At 54.9% G+C, this 21,402-nt stretch overlaps 1 protein-coding gene across 1 annotated transcript in view; it reads left to right on the top strand.

Moving 5' to 3' along the window:
- Positions 1 to 3,764: 3,764 nt before the first annotated feature.
- The window catches only part of PRR5 (proline rich 5), a 49,210-nt gene continuing 31,572 nt past the window's right edge, over positions 3,765 to 21,402 (top strand). Inside the window, exon 1 of the mRNA XM_019651710.1 lies at positions 3,765 to 4,190. The gene's annotated coding sequence lies outside the window, so the exon portion shown is untranslated. The remainder of the gene's footprint in view (positions 4,191 to 21,402) is intronic.

Below are 21,402 nucleotides of genomic sequence, written 5' to 3' on the forward strand. Positions count from 1 at the left end.
AGAGATGCCCATAGAGGGGCAGGGAAAGTCATTCATTCATTCACTCACCCACTCATTCACACAGCCCTTCTCAGGTTTAGCAGATGGCCAGGGGGTCTCACTCTACCAGTGAGGCTGATAGAAAGGGGGAGGCCACAGACACAATCTGGATGGGGAGCTGCTGGGGAAGACGGTGATGTCAGTGTCCTTGGAATAGGTCAGGACGTTTTGATTTAGGGTCAGGAAGCCCAGGGTGGCCCACAGAGGTCCAGGCACCCAGGAGAACCAGCCTCCCCCGGTTGGAGTCAGGAGATGCGAATCAAAGCCTTGGGCTCTTGTGAAGACGGAGTTAGTGGATCAAGGAGTTGGCTTCCTGGTGACAGTACAACCCTGTTCTTTTCTTTTAACTATACCCCTCTTTTATGTCTCAAAATTGAATCTTGGTTGGGGAGCACCTAGTGGAATGGGGGCTTTGAAGTCTGTGTGTGAGTACAGTTCCAGTGACTCAGGAATCCGTGATTCTCAGGGGAACAGCCTGAGGCTGGGGCTGCCTCTAGCCAGGTCCACCCCTGTAAATCTCGGCAGCACGGTTTAGCCACTGTGTAGCCTTGGGAAAGCTACGTAACCTCTCTGAGTGTCAGTTCTCTCATTTGCAAAGTAGGGATTGGAGTAGAGTTTGGGTGATTAAGAGCCTGGGTTATGGAGCCAGACTGCTTGGCATCGAATCCTGGCCCCACCTCTGACCAGCTGTGTGACCTTGGCAAGTTACTAAACTTCTCTGTGCCTCAGTTTCTTCATCTATAAAGTGGTGATAATTGCGGCATGTACCACATAAGGTTGTGAGGATTACGTGGCTCCATGCAAGTGGCTTAGAGCAGTGCCCTCTGTTCGTGTTGTAAAGTGGGAGTTTCATAATGCGGTCTTAGAGTGACAGTGCCGTGGTGCTGTAGCCTATGGGTAAGGCTGGCCTGGCATTGTCCCTGGTGCTACTTATCAACATTAGTATTAATGTTAGTGTCACTTCTGGGGCCGTGAGAGAACACGGACAGGGCCACTCACGGGGAACCCTCAGCTGCTTCGGTGCCAGACGTGGAGTTTGCATCACTAAAGATCATTGGGAAAAATAGGCAGTTCATTTCAGCACAGAGTACTGTTCTCCTCGGTCCTGACTCCAAAGCCTGGGTTTACCTCTAGAAGGTAAGCAACTACTGTGTGCCAGGCCCTGTGTGAAGGTTCCCCCAGGCACCATCCCACTTCCCCCTCCCAGCCAGCTCAGAGATCACATCCAGGCCCAGTAACAGATGAACTGGGCAAACTGATGCTCAGAGAGGCCAAGTGGCCAGAGATGCAGGTAGCTAGGAGCAGAGCTGGGGCTCGAATGCGGGGCGCTGGCATGAGACGTACACACATACTTTCCACCCCCACTGCATTACAAGCCTGAAGGTGAGGGAGCAGCACCAAGACGCCTCTCCATCAGGAACCACCTGCTCCGCTGCCCCCATGAAAGTCCTACTCATTTTCTAGAAGGTTCTTCAGGTTTTGCTTTCCTGCGCCATGAGCTGGGCTGGTTCAAGCAGTTTCTTTGTGGTGCCAAAGCAGTTTCTCCAGCAAAAGCCTGGAGCCCGGCAGAGAACCCAGGAGGAGAGAGGACGCAGACGGGGAGGGTGCCCCCCCCCATTTCAGCACCAGAAGACCATATTCTGGTCCTGGCTCTGCCATTTACATTCCTCTGAGTCTGGGGAGTTTACTCTCTGCACCTCAGTTTTCAAATCTGTGAAATGGGAATTTTTATTTCTGCCCTGCTTAGCTCCTAAGGGTGAGTAAGGTGAAAGCTGTAGAATGATAATCGTCAACGCATACGAGTATGCAGCCCTCACAGTGCACCTGGAAGGCATCTTAGAAGTTTACGTATTTGCCCTGATTTCACCCTCCGAGGCCCTATGAGGTCCCTGTGTGATCCTATTGTACAGCTGAGGAAGGCAAGGCACAGAGAGGTCAGGATCTTGCCTCAGGTCACACAGCTGGTAAGACTTTGGGGTCTGATTAAGACGTACTGAAAGCCAGCTATTGAGACCACTTCTTGGTGGATAGACATGCTGCCCGCTGCTTGATTATTCCCAGTGACGGGGAGCTCACTCTCTGATGAGCCCCTATAATTGTTAGTCTAGGACTTGAGTAGGTGGTGGTGATGGTCCCTGGTGTAGTAGACTCAGCATGGAGAGGGAAGGCAGGGAAACGATCCTATGCCACCCGTGGAGAGGTGGGAATGTCACCCCAAGTTCTGCATCACCGACAGTCGTGTCCACTTCGTCCCTCCCACAGACCAAACCTATTTCTAAGGAAAAATTTTAATTATAAAGCCAACATATTGTAAAAAGTCTGGAAAATAGACCCCAGTTTTACCTGTAGCCTCGCCCCCAAACATCATCATTTTTGTGTATCTTTTCTAGTGTTTTTTTTTCAATAAATATATCTTGACGTAGAACTATTTTTACATGGTGTCACCACCACACTACATGTAAAGTATCCAGGGGTTTTTTTGTGTTTTGTTTTTTGGCTGTTTTACTTAATGTAATGCTACAAGCATGTCCCCTGCTCCTGAATGTCTAGTGGCTGCAAAATAATGATGGCGATTAGCCTAGTGGCGGCCCGGCGGCCTGCCCTGTGGATGCGCCATCGTTTGACTTGGACCAGCCCCCTCTGACACCGCCACATGGACAGTGATGGAAAGAGGTATTGACCCGAGGTCACGCCCCAAAGGTCCAGGAGAACAGCTGGTCAGCCCCGCCAGGCTGTGCGACCTCGGGCAGGGCCCTTCCCCTCTCTGAGTCTCAGGTTCCTGCTTTGCTGTGGAATGGGGGTGAGAACCCCACACCACAGGGTTGCTGGGAGAAGTAAGTGAGGGGATGTGATGTTGAGTATCTGACACTTGGCAGGGGCTTGAAACGCAGTAGCTATTATTACTGTTGTTGTTGTTGTTGTTGTTATTGTTTAGGTCCTGTCTCTCCAGTTAACTTGTGGAGCCGGTCTGTATTTGTTTCTGTGTGTCACCCCAGACACGCTGCACAATATTTACTGATTTGATTCCTGACATTGGGGGTCCCCTCAAAAAGAATGAGTCTCCACATGGGTGAGGCACTGGACCATTTACACAATCTCATCTTGTCCCTCATGAGTGGGATCATCTACTTCAGCGGTTCTCAACCTGTGGTTCGCGACCCCTTTGGAGGTCGAACGACCCTTTCACAGGGGTCGCCTAAGACCATCGGAAAACAAAAAGATATTTACATTACGATTCATAACAGTAGCAAAATTACAGTTATAGAGTAGCAACGAAAATAATTTTATGGTTGGGGGTCACCACAACATGAGGAACTGTATTAAGGGGTCGCGGCATTAGGAAGGTTGAGAACCGCTGATCTACTTTGTTTAGAAACAGGCTCAGAGAATGTGATGGGCCTGCCCAAGGTCACACAGTGGGAAGGGGAGAGCCAGGAATGCTTCTTGGAGGAAGTGGCAGTGGCATTGGGCCAGCAGGAGGGGGCATTTGACTGGGCCAAGGGGCAGAAGGCTGGTGATCTAGGCATGGTGAAGAGGAAGGTGGGAACTGTCCGTGGGCAGGGCCGAGCCCAGCGCCCAGCACAAGGCAGGGCACAAGTAGGTGAGGCTCACGGGGCATTTGTTGAGCTGAGCTGACCTGAAGCCACAGCGGAACAGGAATGAGCTAGCTGCCTGGGCTCCTGACCCTACCCCACATCCCACCCAGCCACTTCCTTCTGTCCAGGCAAGAAGGGGTGCTGTGTGGGCTCTGAGGCTGCAGGCACCTTCCTGGGGACTGCTCTGTGAACAGTGATAAAATATTTATCAGACACACCGGCAGCCAGCCTTCCCTGAATGGGGTACAGCTGGGGGCAGCTCCCACCCCAGGCCCGCAGCCTTGCTGAGTCCCAGGAAGCCCACTGAGCCACCTGCCTGCACCCTCCTCGGCCCTCTGCCCTTTGCCCACATGAATGCCTCCTAATGTGTAAGCCATTCGCTGCCCACAGGCCAGGGCATCCAGCGAGGTTAGTGCTGAGGTTTTCAGAGCTCACCCAGCAGGAGTGCACAGGCCTGGGCTAAGGTCGCAGGCAGAGGAGGCCAGTGGGTCCAGGATCCCGTCTGCACTCACCCTGCAGGGTTGCACCTTCTTAGTCCTCACGGCACCCAACAAGGTAAGCCCTCTTGCACCTCCCTTTAGTGGTGGGGACACAGGTTCCGAACAAGGGCACAGTGGTCTCGTCTCCCAGCTGCTAGTGGCAGAGCGGAGATTTGGGGCTCGTCTGCCTGACTTCTGCCCCCACCATGCCAGGCTGGGTTCTTGCCCAGAATCGGGCCTGGGTGTCTCTCCTTATATCCATGTGGAGCTGCGACTTCAGCTTTGTCGGTTTTGATTTCCAGAGTAACAGCAACAACAAAAAACAGTAGCAGATGGCGTCTTCCTACTGCCGCGGGGAGTGGGAGGAGAAGCAGGGGTATCTGATTCTTTTGTTCACTCATTCATAAAACACATTCTGGGTGCACTGGCCGGGGGCCAGCCTTCTAGGCCCTGGGGACCAGTGGGGGGACACTTACCCCATGTGGTGGGAACGCACAGATCCAGAGAAGGCTGGGGTCCGCGCCTGGGGCCACTTACTGGGTATATACGTGCTGTGTGACCTCTGACAGATTGCTCTGCCTCTCTGAGCCTCTGTCTCTGGTGAATTGGGGGTAAACTCTGCTTTTTTGAGTGAGGCTCACACGTGTGTCCTTGTTCTCTGTCATATCCTCACATCTGCCTGACAGGCATCGATTGGCTTTTGGAATGGGTCTGGTTTCCCGGGAAGTCCCGGCAGGCTTTGAGGTTGCCTCTCCCAGGAAGTCAGCTAGTGCCCCAGGGCCTTTGGATCTGCTGGTTGAAGGTGGAGATTTTTCTAAGCTGAGTTCTGAAGGGAACTGGTCCCTGGAGCCACTCTAGCCACCAGCAGCTGTGAGAGGGAGCCGGTCACACACATGCTACTGATGTGAACCCTGTGGGTGGCCAGGTCATCTCCACTCAAAGTTCTGGGCCGGGTCCCTGCTGCCCACGCACTGCCTGCCCATGCAAGCAGGTGATATTCCTGCTCATTCTGCCGTCTCTCCCTCCTCAGAGCCTCCCCTGATGTTCCTGTACCTGGAATTCTTTTCTTCCTTCTTCAATCTGTTGGTTCTTCAAGCTCCTGCTGGAAGGTGCCCACCTCCTCCAGGAAGCCTTCCAGGCTGTGCAGTGTCCACCGTAGACTGGGCAGGCTGGTGCCCCTCCCCCTGGAATCTTTGCTCACATCTTTGATGCGACAGTGCAACCTCCTGCTGGAATGATCTGTTCCCAGGTCTTCTTCTCTCCAGCCTGGGGCTCCATGGGCCAGGCTTTCTCTGCTCGGTTCATCCCTGGGTCCCAGGGCCAAGCTGAGGGCTGGAATAGAGTAGGACCCTGGGAGTGTCCGATGAATGAAAGAGGGAGTGAGTGAGTGATGGACAGCCAGGCTAGGGCGGGGTTTTAGGAACCTGTGGTAGAGACAGGAGTAAGCCTGTCAGGTGCGCTCCACGCGACATGTCTCTGTGGCCAAGGCCCCCATTTTCCTGACCTTCAAAGGCGATTGGTGTTCAGCAGGACATGGGAAACCAGGATTTCTGGGGCTGAGACTGTTGTGAGGGAGCGGGGTGCAGAGCCCTGGGGGTCAGGAAGGCTGGCTCCCAGCTTCGGCACCTCCTCTTAGAGCTGTCACCATGAGCAACTCACCCCCCATCAGGCCTCACATTCATTCTGCAAACCCAGCATTGATTTGTTCGAGGGAAGGGGACAGGCAGCAGGCTTGGGTTCATGGGGTGCTCATGGTGGTGTCCTGTAGCGGCTGTGTTACAGCCCAGGACAGAAAAAAGGCTGGAAGGAAATGCCCTAAGATGGGTAGCAATAACTTTCTCCAGTGGCTTGTTTCCTCTTCCAACTTTTTGGTATTTTTCAAATTTCCTAGAGTTCGTTCAGTGACTTCGCATGTGTGTTGAGAGCCTTGTGCTTAAACCCTGAGAGCCAACTGCTATAATGACACAGTCCCAGACACTGGGACACTCAGTCTAATGAGGGAGGCTGACGGGACACAACCCGTCGGGTGATGGAGCTATCACAGAGGGAAGCCCAGAGGGAACCCCTGGCCCATCCCGTGGGCTTGCAAAGGTAGCAGCTTGCTGAAGGGTGGGTTTGCGAGGGTGGCCGGTGGGCTTGGGCTCGTGAGCGCTGTGTGGCTAGAGACCCAGAGGAAGATGAGGTAGGGATGGTGAGAGACCTGCAGGGACAGGGGCGGGACCGGATCCTGAGTGTGGGGGTGGGGGTTCCTGATAGAATCACAAGAGCTGCATCGCCCCCCTGAGGGCACCCACTACCAGCCTGCCACGGATGGGGTGGGGGTGGGGCAGGCACTTGGCACTAAGGAGCCATGAGATCCTTACCCCAACCCTATGGGCCAGGCACGGCTCTGTCCCCCTTTTACAGAATGGGGAAATTGAGGCCAATTCGTAGCGAGTGACAGAGCTGCACTGCAGATCCAGGTCTGGTTGTCCCCAGAGGCCAACTTGGAACAGCTGGCCTCTCCTGCAGCCATTGTTTGCCATTGAGCCTCCCGGATTGTTTTGTCATTTGTAGAGTGGGGCTTAGAACGTGACATCCTAGACCAGATGAACACCATTCCTAGAACTAACTCCAAGGCTCACTCCCTTGAATCCGTACTGGGCTCACTCGTCTGTTGTCTGTGGTTGGAACACTGCCCAGAGCGGCTCATCAGGGTGACAAGACAGAAGCACAGGAGGTACCTTGGGGACAGGGCTCTAAGAAGGACAACCCACAGAAATAGGAAATGGACAAGACCAACCGCAAGGAGCCCTAAGCAGCAGCCAAAAGGAGGTCATCGCAGACACAGCCCCAGGTGCAGACCCGAGGGAGCGTGGGCAGCAGTCCGGGGGGTGGTGGAGACAAAGTAGGACGCGTGTGAGAGGGACTCAGGATGCCCTGGGCCCCCAGGGCTGAGGTTTCAGAGGCAGGCAGGGAGCCCTGAGTCACAGGGGCGCGGCCAGCGCAGGTGAGGTGTCCTCTGCTTTGCCTGAAGGGGAGAAGAGCCAGCCTAACAAAGGGAAAAGCCCTCCATGCTGCCAGTCAAGGTCGGCGGCCATCACCTTGGCCTGGGTTCTGATGGGCACTCAGGCGGTAGGTGGGTGAGAGGGAAGAGGACGAGGCCCCCCCAGGCCCCAGCCAGGGCCCCACCCTTCTTCCCTGGCTCCACCAGGAGAGGGTAAGGGCTCCCTGCCCCCTGGCCCTGCCCCCTGTGGGTTTTCAGCTGCACGGGCATGGTAGGCAGAGGAGGTGCGGTGGGCTGGGCACCCCGGATGTAGCCTGGGATACTGGGCTCTGTCCCCCACTGGTAAAACGAGGCCATTCCCCTACCTCCCCCCACATTCTGTCTGACCCCCAAAGCACTGTGAAGACCAGGTAGACTCTGAGGCCGGCACAGGACAAAAGATTTGGCCGCGGTTGGAGTCACATCCAGCCCTTCACTCAGGGCCTGATACATGTTACGTTCTCAAGAAATACTCACTGAATGAAAAGGAGAAAAAGTGCCAGCGGCCTTTGGCACTGCCCTCACAGCCCCTGTGTCCTCAGTGAAGGGGGCTGCAAACAGCCTGCCCCACCTGGAAATGTTGTGGAGATAGGCCCAGTGTGTGGGGCGTGTGCCCGCTGCAGCCGGCGGCCAGGGCAGTTCTGTCCTCCAGACGCAGAGGTGTGTGTGGTGGGGTGGGGCTCACGGAGAAGATGTTGGTGGGTGAGGTCACCCTAAGTAGGGCTTTGCAGGATGAATAGGAGTTGGCCAACCAGACCAGGCTTAGGGGAAGGTTATCCCAGACAGAGTGAAGGGCAAGCATGTGGAAATGAACTGGGCTTGGCCTCCAAGGACAGCACCTTTCACTAGGATATTGACCTCCACTTTAATTAGTTCAGGAGGCCTCAGGAGGGCTCCCGTCTCTCCTTCGTCACCCCTCAGACATCCCAGGAACTGACAGCCTGGGCTCCCTGCAGTGGTCTGGGCGCTGGCGACCCATGCTCACCCTTTTGTCTCATCCCTGCAGCAAAGCCCTAAAGACCCCTTCCTGTCACCTGTCCCTGGAGTCTGGGGAAACCCCTGTGGGCTGAGCCAGTGCAGGAGGAGCCCTGCAGCTTACAGCTGCTGTGAGGCCACCTGGCAGTCTCAGCTCCGTCCTCACCTTATCTGTCACCCACACCGGGAACCACAGAACAAGAGCCCAGACCTCAGTGACTCAGAACCAGAAACTGCCGAGAAGGCGAGAAGGAGGAGCCTCTTGGGGGCCAGGCTGTCCTTCCACACACAGCGCCCCAGAGGAGGCTCCCGGGAGAGCGGGCACCAGCACAGAGTCCACCTGCCGCTCCTGCTCCGTCCCTGTCGGGCTGTGAGTCTGCCCAGGCCCTGTCGCTTGGGTGACTCGTGGACTCACAGGGATTCCTCCCTGCGCCGTGCCCAAGTGTAGCTGGCAAGTCATCCAGCCGTGCCCCAGAATCCCCACCCAGCCCTGGGGCGCACCCCACCACCCACTGCAGTCAGAGCAGATGAAATGGGGTGACCCTCTTCAGTAACAGCCATGTGTGGCCACCGATGAAAGGTGAGGAGAGCACCGGTGCGTCGCACCCAGACGCTCATGCCAGGGGGCGAGTGTGAGAAAGGTTTCCCATCTTACAGATGGAGAGACTGAGGCTCAGAGCATGAAGCGAATGAACAGTGGGGAGCAGTGGGGGAGGGGTGACTGCGTCAGTGCTCTTGGGGCCCCAGAGGGCCTGGATCTGAGGCCAGCCAGGCTGACCAGCCTGGAGACAAGGGTTCCCAAATTTACGTGGGTGCGGGAGGGCAGGCTGGGGGTGGGGCCTGGGGCTTTTCAACTAAACAAGCCTCGAGTGACCCCATCCCTGTGCTCACAGACCAGAGCTGTGGGCCTGGCCTCGTCTTCGCATCCTGGAGGACTGGGAGTTTTCAAAGGCCCCTACCTCCCATTTCGTATCCACAGTCATGGCTGCCATCGCCACAAGCTAGTGAAGTCACGTCATCATTCCCAAGTGGTGTTCCCGAGTTCTCATTCCTGGTGATGATGGAGCCTCAAGCTGGGCAGAGCCTGGGGGGCTGACAAGGCCTGGGGTGCAGGGGCGGGGATGGGGGAGCAGAGTTGGGAGTCGGGAGATCTGAACCCCAGGAGATGGTCTTCCCGAAACCCTCCCCTCCAAACCCCCCCACGCATCCCAAGACTGGCAGCACGACAGCTGTCCTCAGCCTTCAGGCCCCTCCGCCTGTGGCCCTCACGCCCTTCACACCCCTGGAGACCTGGCTTCCTCCTCCCGGTGCTGTACCTCCGGCCTCCGGCTGGAATGCCCTCCGCTGGCTTTCTTCCAAGTCCAGCTCATGGGACTCTGTGGGTGGGCTTCGGGCCCTTCCCAGAGAAAGATCCTGGAGGTCTGAGCACCAACCCCTAGAAGTGGGGGGCAGGTCTGGGGACAGCACGTGCATGGGGGCAAAGAGCGCTAGAGCTAAGGGGGACAGAGAGGTCCACCGTGGTCACCTCCAGAGCCCCTCCCAGTGGACTGTTGTGACATTACACCTGGAAGATGCTGGTAGCTGCTGAGCCCAGGGCCGGCCCCTGTGGGTCTCCCTGCTGGCGCCCTCATCGGTGTCATGGGTCAGCCGTCTGCCTGTCCTCTGGTCTGGGCCCCACCCCAGCCTTGCTGGGCGAGGTCATCCCTCCAGGCCTGTTCGAAATGTCACTGCCGCTGGAGGTTCTTCAAAACACCCCAAGGCAGAGGGTGTCCCTCTCATGAGTCCTGGAACCCTCTCCGCATTGCCTTCTCTGTTACTGCCCTCCCATGACTCCCTGAGGAAGGGAACTATGGCGGCCTCTGGGGACAGGCTCTGGCATGCAGTAGGTGCTAATGATTACTAATAGCTTGATGGCAGAGGCAGGAGTGACCGTGTGAGGTGTGTGGCCTCTGGGTCAGAGCTGGGCTCAGATCTCAGCCCTACCCTGCAACCAGGGCAGGTCATTCCCTCCTCTGGGCCTCGGTTTCTTCATCGGTGGGAACTCTGACTGGTGGGGCTGCCCAGGAGGGAGGGTAGCGAGGTGCCCAGCACCCAGTAGGACCTTAGCATTTGCTGCTTTTCTCCATTCACTAGGACAGCCCTGCAATGGGGAACCTGCACGTCCCACCCCTGTGTGAAGTCTCGGTCTTCCCATCTGTAAAATGGACATCTGGGCTGGATGAACTCCAGAGGCCTTTAGGCCTGGCTTCCTGAGGGTGACAGCGGGGTGGGGAGGGCCTGGGCACAAAGTCACCCAGTGTCCTCCCTCAGGAGGCCCCACTCACTTCCTCCTGCTTTTACGGTGTTGATGGAAAGGAGGGCCAGGTGGCTTTCGTTAACTGCCCTTTCTTAGCCACTTGTGTCGGTTCCTAAGCTTAAACCAATTTTACGGACAAGGAAAGTGTAGGAACCCTGACACAGGTGTGTAAGGCGGGGAGCATGAAGGAGGCCTGGAGGTCTCAGGGACGCCCAGCGCCCCTTCCGTCGACACACCCCTGGGAGAGGATTCCTCCCCGTCTCCTTGCTTGCCCGCCCCTCCCGCCCCAGGAAGCTGAGTCTGATGGCTGCTGCCACTCTGCCGTGTGGGCCACCAGGGGAGATGCGCTGTGTGATGCTCTGCCGCTCCGCGGTCACCCACCTCACCTGCCTCAGCCTCATCGGCCTTGTCTGGGAAGCAGGAATGGTCGTGCCTGCCCCAGAGGGCTCTGCAGTAGTCTGATGCTGTGCGTACATCCTGCAGACCGGTACTTGGCTATTAGAAAATGCTCATAATGTAGTAATACCTGGGCTTGTGTTATTGTTATAATCATTAGCACCATGTATCTGGATTAAAAAAAAAAAAAAAAACGTGCCAGGAGGTTTACCACCTGTTTGAGCTATGGACCAGTTTTTGACTCTGAGCTTCCTAGCAAGAGGAGCAAAGAGGGAAAGAGGATCACTCATTGGATTCATAGCGCCCTTAAGATGAAAACACAGCTTTTCCTGGTAATGAACCCCAAGGGACGGTCCTCCTAGGGGGCCTCATAGAGGTTTCCCCCGTGTGATGTGTGAGCAGCACCCTCAGTGCTCCTGTGCTCAGGATTGATCCAAGGACCTGGCGCCTGCAGCAGGGTCCTCAGGCTCCTGACTGCAGGGAGGTGGGGGGGGAGGTGCGCATCCTCAGGAGGTCTGTAAGCGAGACCCAGTGAGGCCCCCATAACCTTGAGATGACGAAAGTTTCATGTGTTACCTTCAAAATCTGTGAGGAGTTCCCCTCAGTCTGCCACAGAGCCAGGTATGTTTAACTACAAAAATAATACTTTCCTTCCTCTACTCCGAATCTTTGGGTACCACAGATGCCCCATCTAGATGGGCCTTGCTCATTCGTCAGCTTTGCCATAAGGTGGGCTCCCAGCCCTTTCAGAGACGCGCATGAAGGCCACACCCCTCTCCCCGACAAAAGGAACCCTCACATGCTGGCAATTTCCGCGGTTCCCAGATCCTGAGAACTCCAGGCACTCTGTGGGCCCGGCTTGGCAGGCCCTGATGTAGGGTGACAGGGCGCATATCTTCTGGACCAAGCTCATGAATATGATCCCCTCAGTTGGGCTCCAGTCAGTCAGGCATGGAGCCGCGGAAAGCTCCGATTTATCTTGAAGTGCGTCTGTTCTGTACAAAGCCAGGTATAATCCCTGTGACCCAGACAGCAGTGGGTTTCGGTGCCTAACACCCTCCCAGACGTGCCCAGGCCCTTGAGTCAGTTAGGACTTTTACACAGACTGCAGAACACCAAGGCAGGACAGGGACGTTAACACGGAGACTGCAGACGCTCCCTTCTCCCAGGTCCGGTCCCCTCTCACGCTAGGCAGGTGCCCAGTGAGCTGGTACTCCTGTGGCTGGCTTCCCAATAGGCACTCGGCTTTGTAACATCTGTGGGCATAAGAATGTCTGAACTTGTAAATCATTCTTAAAAAAAAAAAAAAAAGAACAAAAAATTGAGCCAAACAGAGGATACACCTGAAAAAGATCTCCACAGAGAAAAATGCTTCCAAGAATGGCAGTTTGCAGCTTCTCTCATGCACTTGGAATTAAGGAGGGGGCTAAGGAAGATGACGTGAGAGGAAGCGAGGCAGGCATCGGGTTACAGGAGAGTTAAGGAGACTGTGCTCTCTTGAGGGTGGTCACCCTTTAGAAGGAAGGGTCTGAAAAGAGGCATTTTGAAGAGGCTTTAACCCAGATGCACAGCAACAATGGACAGGGCTTGCTTAAGGCAAAGATAAGCCTTTTACTAAAAAAGTTAGATGCATGGGGCGGGACCACCCCCATGACCTGCCCAGCTAGGAATTTATGATCAGATCACCCTGTGAGATTACTTTTCCAAGAACCTTTTTTCCCTGTCCTCACATCGTATTCTATTCTTGTTTTCTTTCATGTCTTTGATGATAAGTAATTTCATTTTACAGCCTCTTTCCAATAGTTTCTTGGCTGAAGCTGGTGGGAATTTCATCCTGATGTTTGTAGCCTTTGCTCTCTCTCTCCCTCATGGTGGCCTGTTTCCTTGTATGACGTGTAATTTGAGATCCCGAATTTATTTCCAGTCGGGCTTTATCAGGGGAAACCCAGGAAGTCTGGCTTGTGGGCCTGCCCCCTGAGCCTGGGGCCACTTGTATGATGTTGTTTACAAGAAGGTGATGCAAAAACAAACCTTACCCATGGGAGCCTGGCCCCGGGGCTACAGATTCTCAGGAGACTTGCTTGCTTTTCCTTGTCTCGAGCTCAGATGGACACAGGCATGTTTTATTGTCATTTGTCAGTGGGCAGAGCTTTCTCTCACCTACCTATTTATGGGGTGTGCAGCCTCTTCAGTATAGAGAAGGGGCATGGGGACTATTTTTGCAGAAGAAGGAACTAAGAGGCTGGAGTCCAAGCCCGCTGCGTGCTCCGAGACACAGAGCTCAGGCAGACATTACTCAATGACACAGAGCAATCTCTCTGGAGACTAGAGATTCCCCAAGACCCTCCCAGCAGTGAAGTCCACGGCAAATTAAACACAGGTTGTGCTTTACAAGAGTTAAAAACCAAGCTTCCCCTATTCTCCTTGTATCTTACTGAAGTTAAAGACAAGCTTACCATTGGTCTTCTTTCCGCCTTTCCCCCATACCAGTGCATTGTCCACGGAAGCAGAAAACACATATAAACTCTGGTCTGGGGGATGGAGGTGGTGTCTCTTCCACTAGTGATTAGAGACCGCCCCTCTGTCTGTGGTGGCCCTTCTTTTCTTACGCTCTGCTAAATAAGCTTACTTTAGATTCTATATTGGCTCACGTTTTAATTCTTTCCTACGTGAAGCCAAGTACCCTCTTTTCCTGTGACACCTTAAGACCCCTGGCTTTGTGTGAAGAGCATCTCCTGTTGTCCTGCTTGCTTGGGGTCTTATCCCCCCACTGCTGGTTTTAACCTCTGTGTCTCAACACCCCTCTCCCCTCACTAATGCCCAGGCTTTTAGCTCACAACGTTTTCCTGGGACAACTCTTCCACTGATTAGAGTACAGTTAGTAGAGTGGAACAGTTAAGAGTACAGACTCTGGCTCTGTGCAGCAGGGCCCCAGTTCGGATCCCACATGAGGGCCAGTGACACTGCCCTCTACAGCTAAGATGGTGAACAACAGCTCAACCTGGAGCTGGGCTGCCGTGAGTCGCCGGTGTAGGCTTCAGCCCCTGCTGCAGTGGGTTGCCATAAGCTACCGTGAGTGGCCGGCAGCTGGCGTGAGTGGCCAAGAGCCGCCGTGAGTGGCCGTCCAGTGGCCGGCGACTGATCTACCTGACCTGGGAAGAGCGCAATGATAATACCAACATGGGCCAGTGAAGCAACGTCCTCCACAACTAGACTGAAGAACAAAAAGACAGCAACTTGTCTGTTCCCCTTCCCCCAATTCCCCAATTAAAAAAAAAAAAAAAGAGTACAGACTCTGGAGCCAGACTGCCTGGGCTGGAATCCCAGCTCCAGCAGCACAGGATGTACTCAGTTTCTTCATCTGTGAAATAGGAATAGCAATAGTAGGTGTTGCTATGTCGATGGAAGAACATCCAAACCTGTAGAGAATTTTTATGAGTTTACTTGAGCCACACTGACGACGGTGCCGGGGAGCAGGATCTCAAATGCTCCTGAGAATAACGTTTTGCAGTTTCTTTTATGCATTTGGAATGAAGGAGGGACCATAAGGAAGATGACATGGGGATGGGAGAAAGCCAGGTGAAGGATAGTTTAAAAGATGGTGTGTTCCCTTGAGGGTGGTTAAGTCCTCCAGGGGTCGGGAAAAGAGGCATTTCAAAGGTGTGTGAACCTGGATGCGCAGAAACAATGGGCACGTCTGGCTTTAAGGCAAAGGTAACCGGTTACTAAGAAGTACTAAGAAGCGCATGACTACCCGCCATAACCTGCCCAGTTAGGAATTTATGATCAGATCACCCTGGGAGGTTACTATGGGTTAGATTTATTGCAGTGCCCCGTTTTGTCCACAGCTGCAAAGAGGGCTTGGTATATTGAGGCACTGAGAACATCGTTCTGTGTGGGTTACTGCGTATTTCGAACAGTATACGGGCCTTTGGTATAATCAGTATTACATAGACTATAACCGTTGTGATAACATTATCTTAGTAATAATATTAATATTATCAGTCTGGCCACTGGCGATTTTCCTCACTTTCTTACGAGCTCAGTTACACATTTAGAAGGTCTTTATAAGGTTTCCTCCCAGCATTTCTAGGAGATATGCAGGAAGGAGCTTTCTGGTGACGTAGTTCTCTAAGTCGTCTGGCCTCGTGGTCTTCAAGTGGTCGGTGCAAAATAATGATAACCCTCCTCGTGGATGACGACTTCTTAGCACCGGCAGAGCCTGTTGCGTTCCCGTCTCAAGTTCTCTGCTAAACTGCAGGCCATGTTAGGAGTCCAGGGGAATCCAGCCCTGCTCCCTGCCAGCTCTGACTCATCTCCCCATCTGTGCAGATCCCCCCTCCCTGACCCGCCACCCTCAGGGCCGGGTGTGGCCTGGGAATTCCTGGCCGATGTTTGAATGCTCATGCAGCCTGTTACACCTGCCCCTGGCGTCCGGGTAACCAGGTCTGGGGACAGTTTCTGCGCAATCTGCACCACGTAGGGTGGACCCAGACTCTAAATAGCCCCACTTCAGGTCAGGTCAGAGTCTGTGGAGGAGGTCTTGCCTTGGAGGAGGGAGACTGGACTCCTCTCCAACAAGGACAAGAGGGGGATTCACTGCCAAGGGGCAGAGGGGGCTCCGTGGATGGGAAAATCCTAAGAGAAAATGGCCGGGGTTGCAAGATTCTTGTGAGATCAGTTCAACAGAATTCTTGCTGAAGGCAGGCCAGGTGATAAGACACCAAGGTAGGGGGTTTCCTAACCTGACCCAGCAAGGTTCTTGCTCAAACTGAATTCTGCAACACGGAAGCGGGAAGCCCAAGGTCAGGCCTTGTCCAGCTGAGGGCTGCAAGGGCCTCTGCACGCAGGGGCCACGGCCTTGGGACCACCCTGTCTGACGGAGGAGGCAGGCTCAGCCCTGAGAGCCTAACCCACCAGGAAGACGGCAGGGGATTGTTGGTTGAGTTGTGTCAAGAGGAGAAAGCACTGCATCACTGGGGTGGGGGCCCCTAGGGTGGGGGCCCGGGACCCTGGGGGAAGCCTGGAACTGAGTTAGGCCACCTGGTGATAATGGCCGTGCATGTGCCGGGCTCCTCCTCAGCATTTCACAGCTGTGAACACACTTGCAGCCTTGGGATCACCGAGGGAGAAAGGTGTCATGATTCCGTGGGGGTTCAGAGAGTCACCCCAAAATGTGCCTCTGTGGTATGTGGATTATTCTGAGCGAGCCACAGGTAAGATTAGCAGCTGGCTCGAGAGAAAGGTCTGCCCCTCCCTTTAGCTACCTAGACCTTGAAGTAGGGGCCTTGCTCATAATAAGAGATGATCAGAGATTACCTTTTTTGACCTACCTATGTGGCAGGGCAGACTACTAATTACTGAGCACCTGCTCTTCTTATCGTCCTGTAATGACCCTTGGAAGCTCCCAGGTGCCTTACCCCACCCCTAGCTCAGAACGTCTTACACACTCATGTTCCCTTTCTGTCTCTGAACCTCTCATGCATGTGGGGTCTCTGACTCTCTCACATAAGTGGGGTTCCCATACATACATATATATATATATATATATATATATATATATATATATATATATATATTNCCTAGCTCAGAACGTCTTACACACTCATGTTCCCTTTCTGTCTCTGAACCTCTCATGCATGTGGGGTCTCTGACTCTCTCACATAAGTGGGGTTCACATATATATATATATATATATATATATATATATATATATATATATATATTAAATTGGGTTATTTTCTTTTGCTAATGGGTCCCATGTCTAGTTGATTATTACACCAGTGAAAAGACCCTCAAGGGAGAGGAAAGTTTCTTTCTCCACCACATTCTCAGTTTACAGATGAGTAAACTGAGGCACAGTTAAACAATTAAACAGCTCAGTGGGCAGCTCTGAACCGCTGGAGCTACCATCAAGCCCAGGCAGTCTGCTGCACAGCCCCTGCCCCGATCACGACCCTCTCCTGCCGCTTGCTGTTACGATCGATAATCACTGAACGAAAGGCCAGTTGGAGGGGAGAGAGGAAGGCGGCCTGGGCGGAGGGCAGAGGTGGGTGAAGGCCCACAGTGGGAAGCAGGCAGCCAGCCTGGAGAATAAGCGGTCGCTTTGTCTTCTGGTTGGGGGGGGGGGCGGCAGAAAGGGGCCCGGAGGGGCCGAGTGGGAAATGAAGCAGGAACGGAAGGCTGCGCCCAGACTGCGGAGGGTCTTGGACCGCCGAGCTGGTAAATTTGGAGTTCATCCTGCAGGCGAGAGGGCGTTCTCCGAAGCCTCCGAGCAGGCAGTGAGGTCATATGTGGGGGGCCAAGCGACTGCTGGCAGCACGCTGCATTCCAGCCCGCTATGCTCCGGGCTCAGGCTAGGAGGCCTGTCCGGGGAGGGGGTGGCAGTGGAGGAGTCCTGAGCCCTCGGTCGTGGGGGCCCAGAGAGGTGGACAAGCTGTGGGGGTAGGGACCTGCCTGTGCTTGCTGGCCCAGCAGGGCCTGGGAGGATGACTGGGGAGCGGTTCCTGCCCAGGCTTCAGATAGGGAAGGCCCCAGCCTCCTCCAGGTGGATGCCTAAATTCAGTCTACAGCCCACCTTGGGGGAAGCCAGGGACTGGAAGGGGGACCTCGGCATCCACCTGGCCCTGCCCGCATCCCCCCTCCCCCCAGCCTGTGACCCTGCAGATGACATCAGGACCTGGGACCTCAGTGTCCATCTGAGGTGGAGATGAGGCCACCCAGCCTGCAGGGTTACAGTGGGGACTTGTGGGCCTGCTGGCTAGGGCAAGTACTCAGTAGAGTGTCCCTCTCACCTACCCCCATGGGGAGATGGGGCTCCCCTTCTCGTCCAGAGAATCGCAGCAGCAGTTTCTCCTGCATTAAGTCCATCCCTCCATGAACTCTGAACCCCGTTTTTGCAGAAGCAGGGGGTAGCGAGTGGGGCAACCTCCAGAGTGGACACCCTTCACCATGAGCAAACACCACCTCCAGACGACAGGGTACCACCTCCTCACTGGGCAGTTTGGGCTTTTTACCAAGTCTGTGAAGCAGGCCAAGTTGTGATACTACCGTGTCCTACTTACCGGGCTGGCCCTGAGTCTGGCTGGGCCTACGAAGTCCTGTCTCACAGGCCACTTGGAAGAGTGGTGAGGTGGCGAGTGAAAAAGGACTTCCTAAGGCCCCCCCACACACACCTCAGGCTCCCCCTCCTGGGGAGTTTCTTTATCGGGCTGAGTTCTGATATCCAGAATAGTATTCCTTCTTGCCAAGGATTCTTCTAAGAAATTGCTGCTGGCCAAGAAGGTACCCTTGGGGAGAATAGAAAGCTGGAGGTCAAGCCCGGTCTGTCCTGCTCTGCCCTGTGCGGCTGTCTACATGTCTGCACAGTGGGGATAGTCGTGGGGCCTGCCTCACAAGGCTGCTGCAAACATTCAGGGCAGGACGTGCACATGGAGCCCTGGCATGGTGTGAGCGGGGGCCTTGGGCAAAGTCGCTCCATCTCTCCCCATGCCCTGGAGCCTGTGTGTGCATTCCTGTTGGAGAAAGAATGAGACAGGGAATGAAGGTGTGCCCAGTTTGCTGAGCACTGGGGCTGGACCTTTCCACGTTTGGGCGTGGGGTTTCCTGGACGTGGAGGTCAAAGCCAGAGCCTGGCGGAGAGTAGGCCCGTTTGGGGACAGGCGATGTACTGGTGTCTTAGGGCTGCAGACTGGGTGGGTCACAACAGAAATTTATGTCTCACGGTTCTGGAGGCCGGAGGCCTGAAATCAAGGTGTCAGCAGGGCCAAGGATCCCTCCTGTCCTTTCCAGCTCCTGGGGGCTGCTGGCAGTCCTCAGCGACCCTTGGCTTGCGGCTGCACTGCTGCCTCCCTCTCCACCTGGCTGTCTTCCTTTCATTTCTCTGTGTCTGTGTTTCCATGTGGCCTTTTTACAAAGACATCAGTCACTGGATTTAGGACCCGCCCTACTCCAGTGAGATCTCATCTCAACTTGATTGCACCTGCAGAAGCCCTACGTTGAAATAGGGTCACATTCACAGGGAGTGGGAGTCAGGACTTCAACATGTCTTTTGGGGGGACACAACTCTACCCATAACAGGAGAGCTGTCTGGACACCCCAGGACTCAGCCCAGAAGACAGATTGCTTTCTCTGTATCCAACTCAAGTGTGTGGTGCTAGACCAGGTAGGCAGGGTCGTTCTCTGGACAGGAGGCTGGAAGGGATGGGCGCCTGGGTGGTGGTGGCCCCGCTCTCCCCACCCTGAGCCCTGCCAGCGTTGCATCTGTTCATGATGTCGATGAAAGAAAAGAAATGGCAGCTGCTGCTTATTCAGGGCCTGCTCTGTGCTGGGTCCCTGGCAGACATGCACTGTCCTCATTAGTATGGGAAATTGTCACAAACACCAACGCTAAAGCCAGTCTACCTGGGTTTGAATCCTGGCCCGGCCATGTGACCTTGGAGGGCCCTCAGCTGGCTCACCTGTAAACTGGGGTGATGGGAGTAGCTGCCTCCCGGTAGACTTACTCCTTGTAGAATTGCTGTGGAAATTAAGGGTGGAAGCTGCCACCTATCCAGCCTGTAGTAAGTGCTCCCCAAGCATCTGTTGTGATCACTGCTCCCCTTTAATCCTCACAGGCGTGCTGGGAGGGACCTGGTTTTAGCTCCACACTCTACGGAGAGAACAAGGTGAAGTGGGGTGGAGGGGCTGGCAGGGGAGGTGGCCACGGGGAGCGGACACAGTTTGGGGGATTGTGAAGCCTGGGATCTCTGCCGTGCCACACTCCTGCTCTGCCAGTATCCTCGTTATGCCACGGGGCACCTATTTGTAGAGCAGAATCAGGGTTATACAGCACATGGCTTTCCAGGAAGGGCCTTGGGAACTGGCTGCTCAAGACCTCACTCACAGACAGGAAACTGAGGCCTGGAGAGACAGTCTCACGTGGATGCATTTGTGGGGTTAGCATGTCTAAGATGAGGGACCTCTGCTGATGGGAGCGCCCTCATTTGCCCCAGATCTAGGAGGGGAGTGTTCTGAGAGCAGAGGACAGAGACCACCCAGATGGCGTCCTGTTGCCAGTGGGCAGGGGTGGGGTTCTGGGAAAGAGAAGACTTGAAGGAAGATGGCCTGTCTTCAAACCTCTAGGTTGGAAGCTGGCTGGGGAGGACCTAGAGATATTCGGACATGTTGAGGGCAGAGCTAGGATGGGACGGTGAGCTCACCTGTGATGGCAGAGACCCTGACGTTCTTGTCTCCTGCTATATTCCCAGCGCTGAGAGCAGTTCCTGGCTTATAGCAGGTGCTCAATAAACATATCGGTGAGGTTTATTAAAGCACCAGGGACGTGGGCTTTGTCTCAGCATAAGTTCAGTATCCCAGCTCCACCACTTTCTAGCTGACAGCCCTTGAACAAGCAACTTCACCCCACTTGGCCTCAGTTTACCCATTTTTGAAATAGGAATACTAATAGGTGATATTGGCTCTGAGACCACCAGAGGGAACATTTTCTGGAGTAGTTTCACAGTGGGACCCACCAGGACCCACCCATCTTTGGTGTTGTTGCCCCCACCCCAGGCTTGGTACAGGGGAGCCTCTGTGCGGTCCACCCATTCACAAAATACAACAGGCTTCGCTTCTGATGGGCCCAGCGCCCTTCCAGTCTTGGACGATGACCAGTTGTCTGGCCTTGGGATGGTCCCTGAGAACTGGTGCATTGCAAAGCCCTCAGAAATGACCAGCCCAGTCCCGATCGATGCTGCAGTCACCAAGGGTGACGTGGGCTCACCCGGTGTCACAGCCCTGACTCTGGAACCTGCCATGTGACCACACAGCCAGCAGTTACCAAACCCATGACTATGAATTGTCTCGTCCCACCTCACTCCCTTGTGAGTCAAGTGTGTCACCATTCCTGCCCATCCCAGAGAAAGGATGGGATGACTCCCTGTTCCCAGCAGACTGCTAAGCCCCTCCCAGGGTTCCCCAGCCAGCGGGAAGGATGGTTGTCAGCTTTGGGGGAGCACCAGGCCTCACCACCAGGGGGCAGAAGTGCCCCTGGGAGTGGGCAGGACTGAGGTCAGCGCCAGCAGGAGTGACAGCTGGTGGCCGTCTCTCTCCCGCTCAGCTAGCCTGGGTCCAGCTTCCACTCTGCCACCTGCTGACTCTGGGCATGTGCCTTGGCCTCCCTGAGCCTCAGTTTCTCTGCCTGTAACCCCTTCCTGGAACCTTTATGAGGACTGGATGAGGCAGTATGATTAAAGCGCCGCCCCTCTGCCCTGCCTCTAAGTTTCTCGCCCAGCCCCCTACCCACCAGGCCCCTTTGGGGGTGGACTAACTCCCCCCTCACCCCTTCACATATGGGCCGGAGACATGGAGCTCATGAATTCATCCAGGTGGACCTGAAGCCCCGCGTCCTGGGTTCCAGAACTGTACTGACTGACTGCAGTGCCCTGGGTCCCTGAGCATCGTGCTGTCCATCTGTGAAGTGAGGGGCTGAGCCAGGCTCAGGAGTTTGCAGAGCCCAGGGGCCCATGAGACCCGCCCCCTGAGATGCTGGGTAGCTATCCTCAGGCAGGCCCTGCCCCCAAAGATCCTGATTTCCGGGTTCCCAGCAGGGGCCAG

Source organism: Hipposideros armiger, unplaced genomic scaffold, assembly GCF_001890085.2.
Source record: "Hipposideros armiger isolate ML-2016 unplaced genomic scaffold, ASM189008v1 scaffold_164, whole genome shotgun sequence".
In the NCBI taxonomy this organism is placed as follows: Eukaryota; Metazoa; Chordata; class Mammalia; order Chiroptera; family Hipposideridae; genus Hipposideros; species Hipposideros armiger.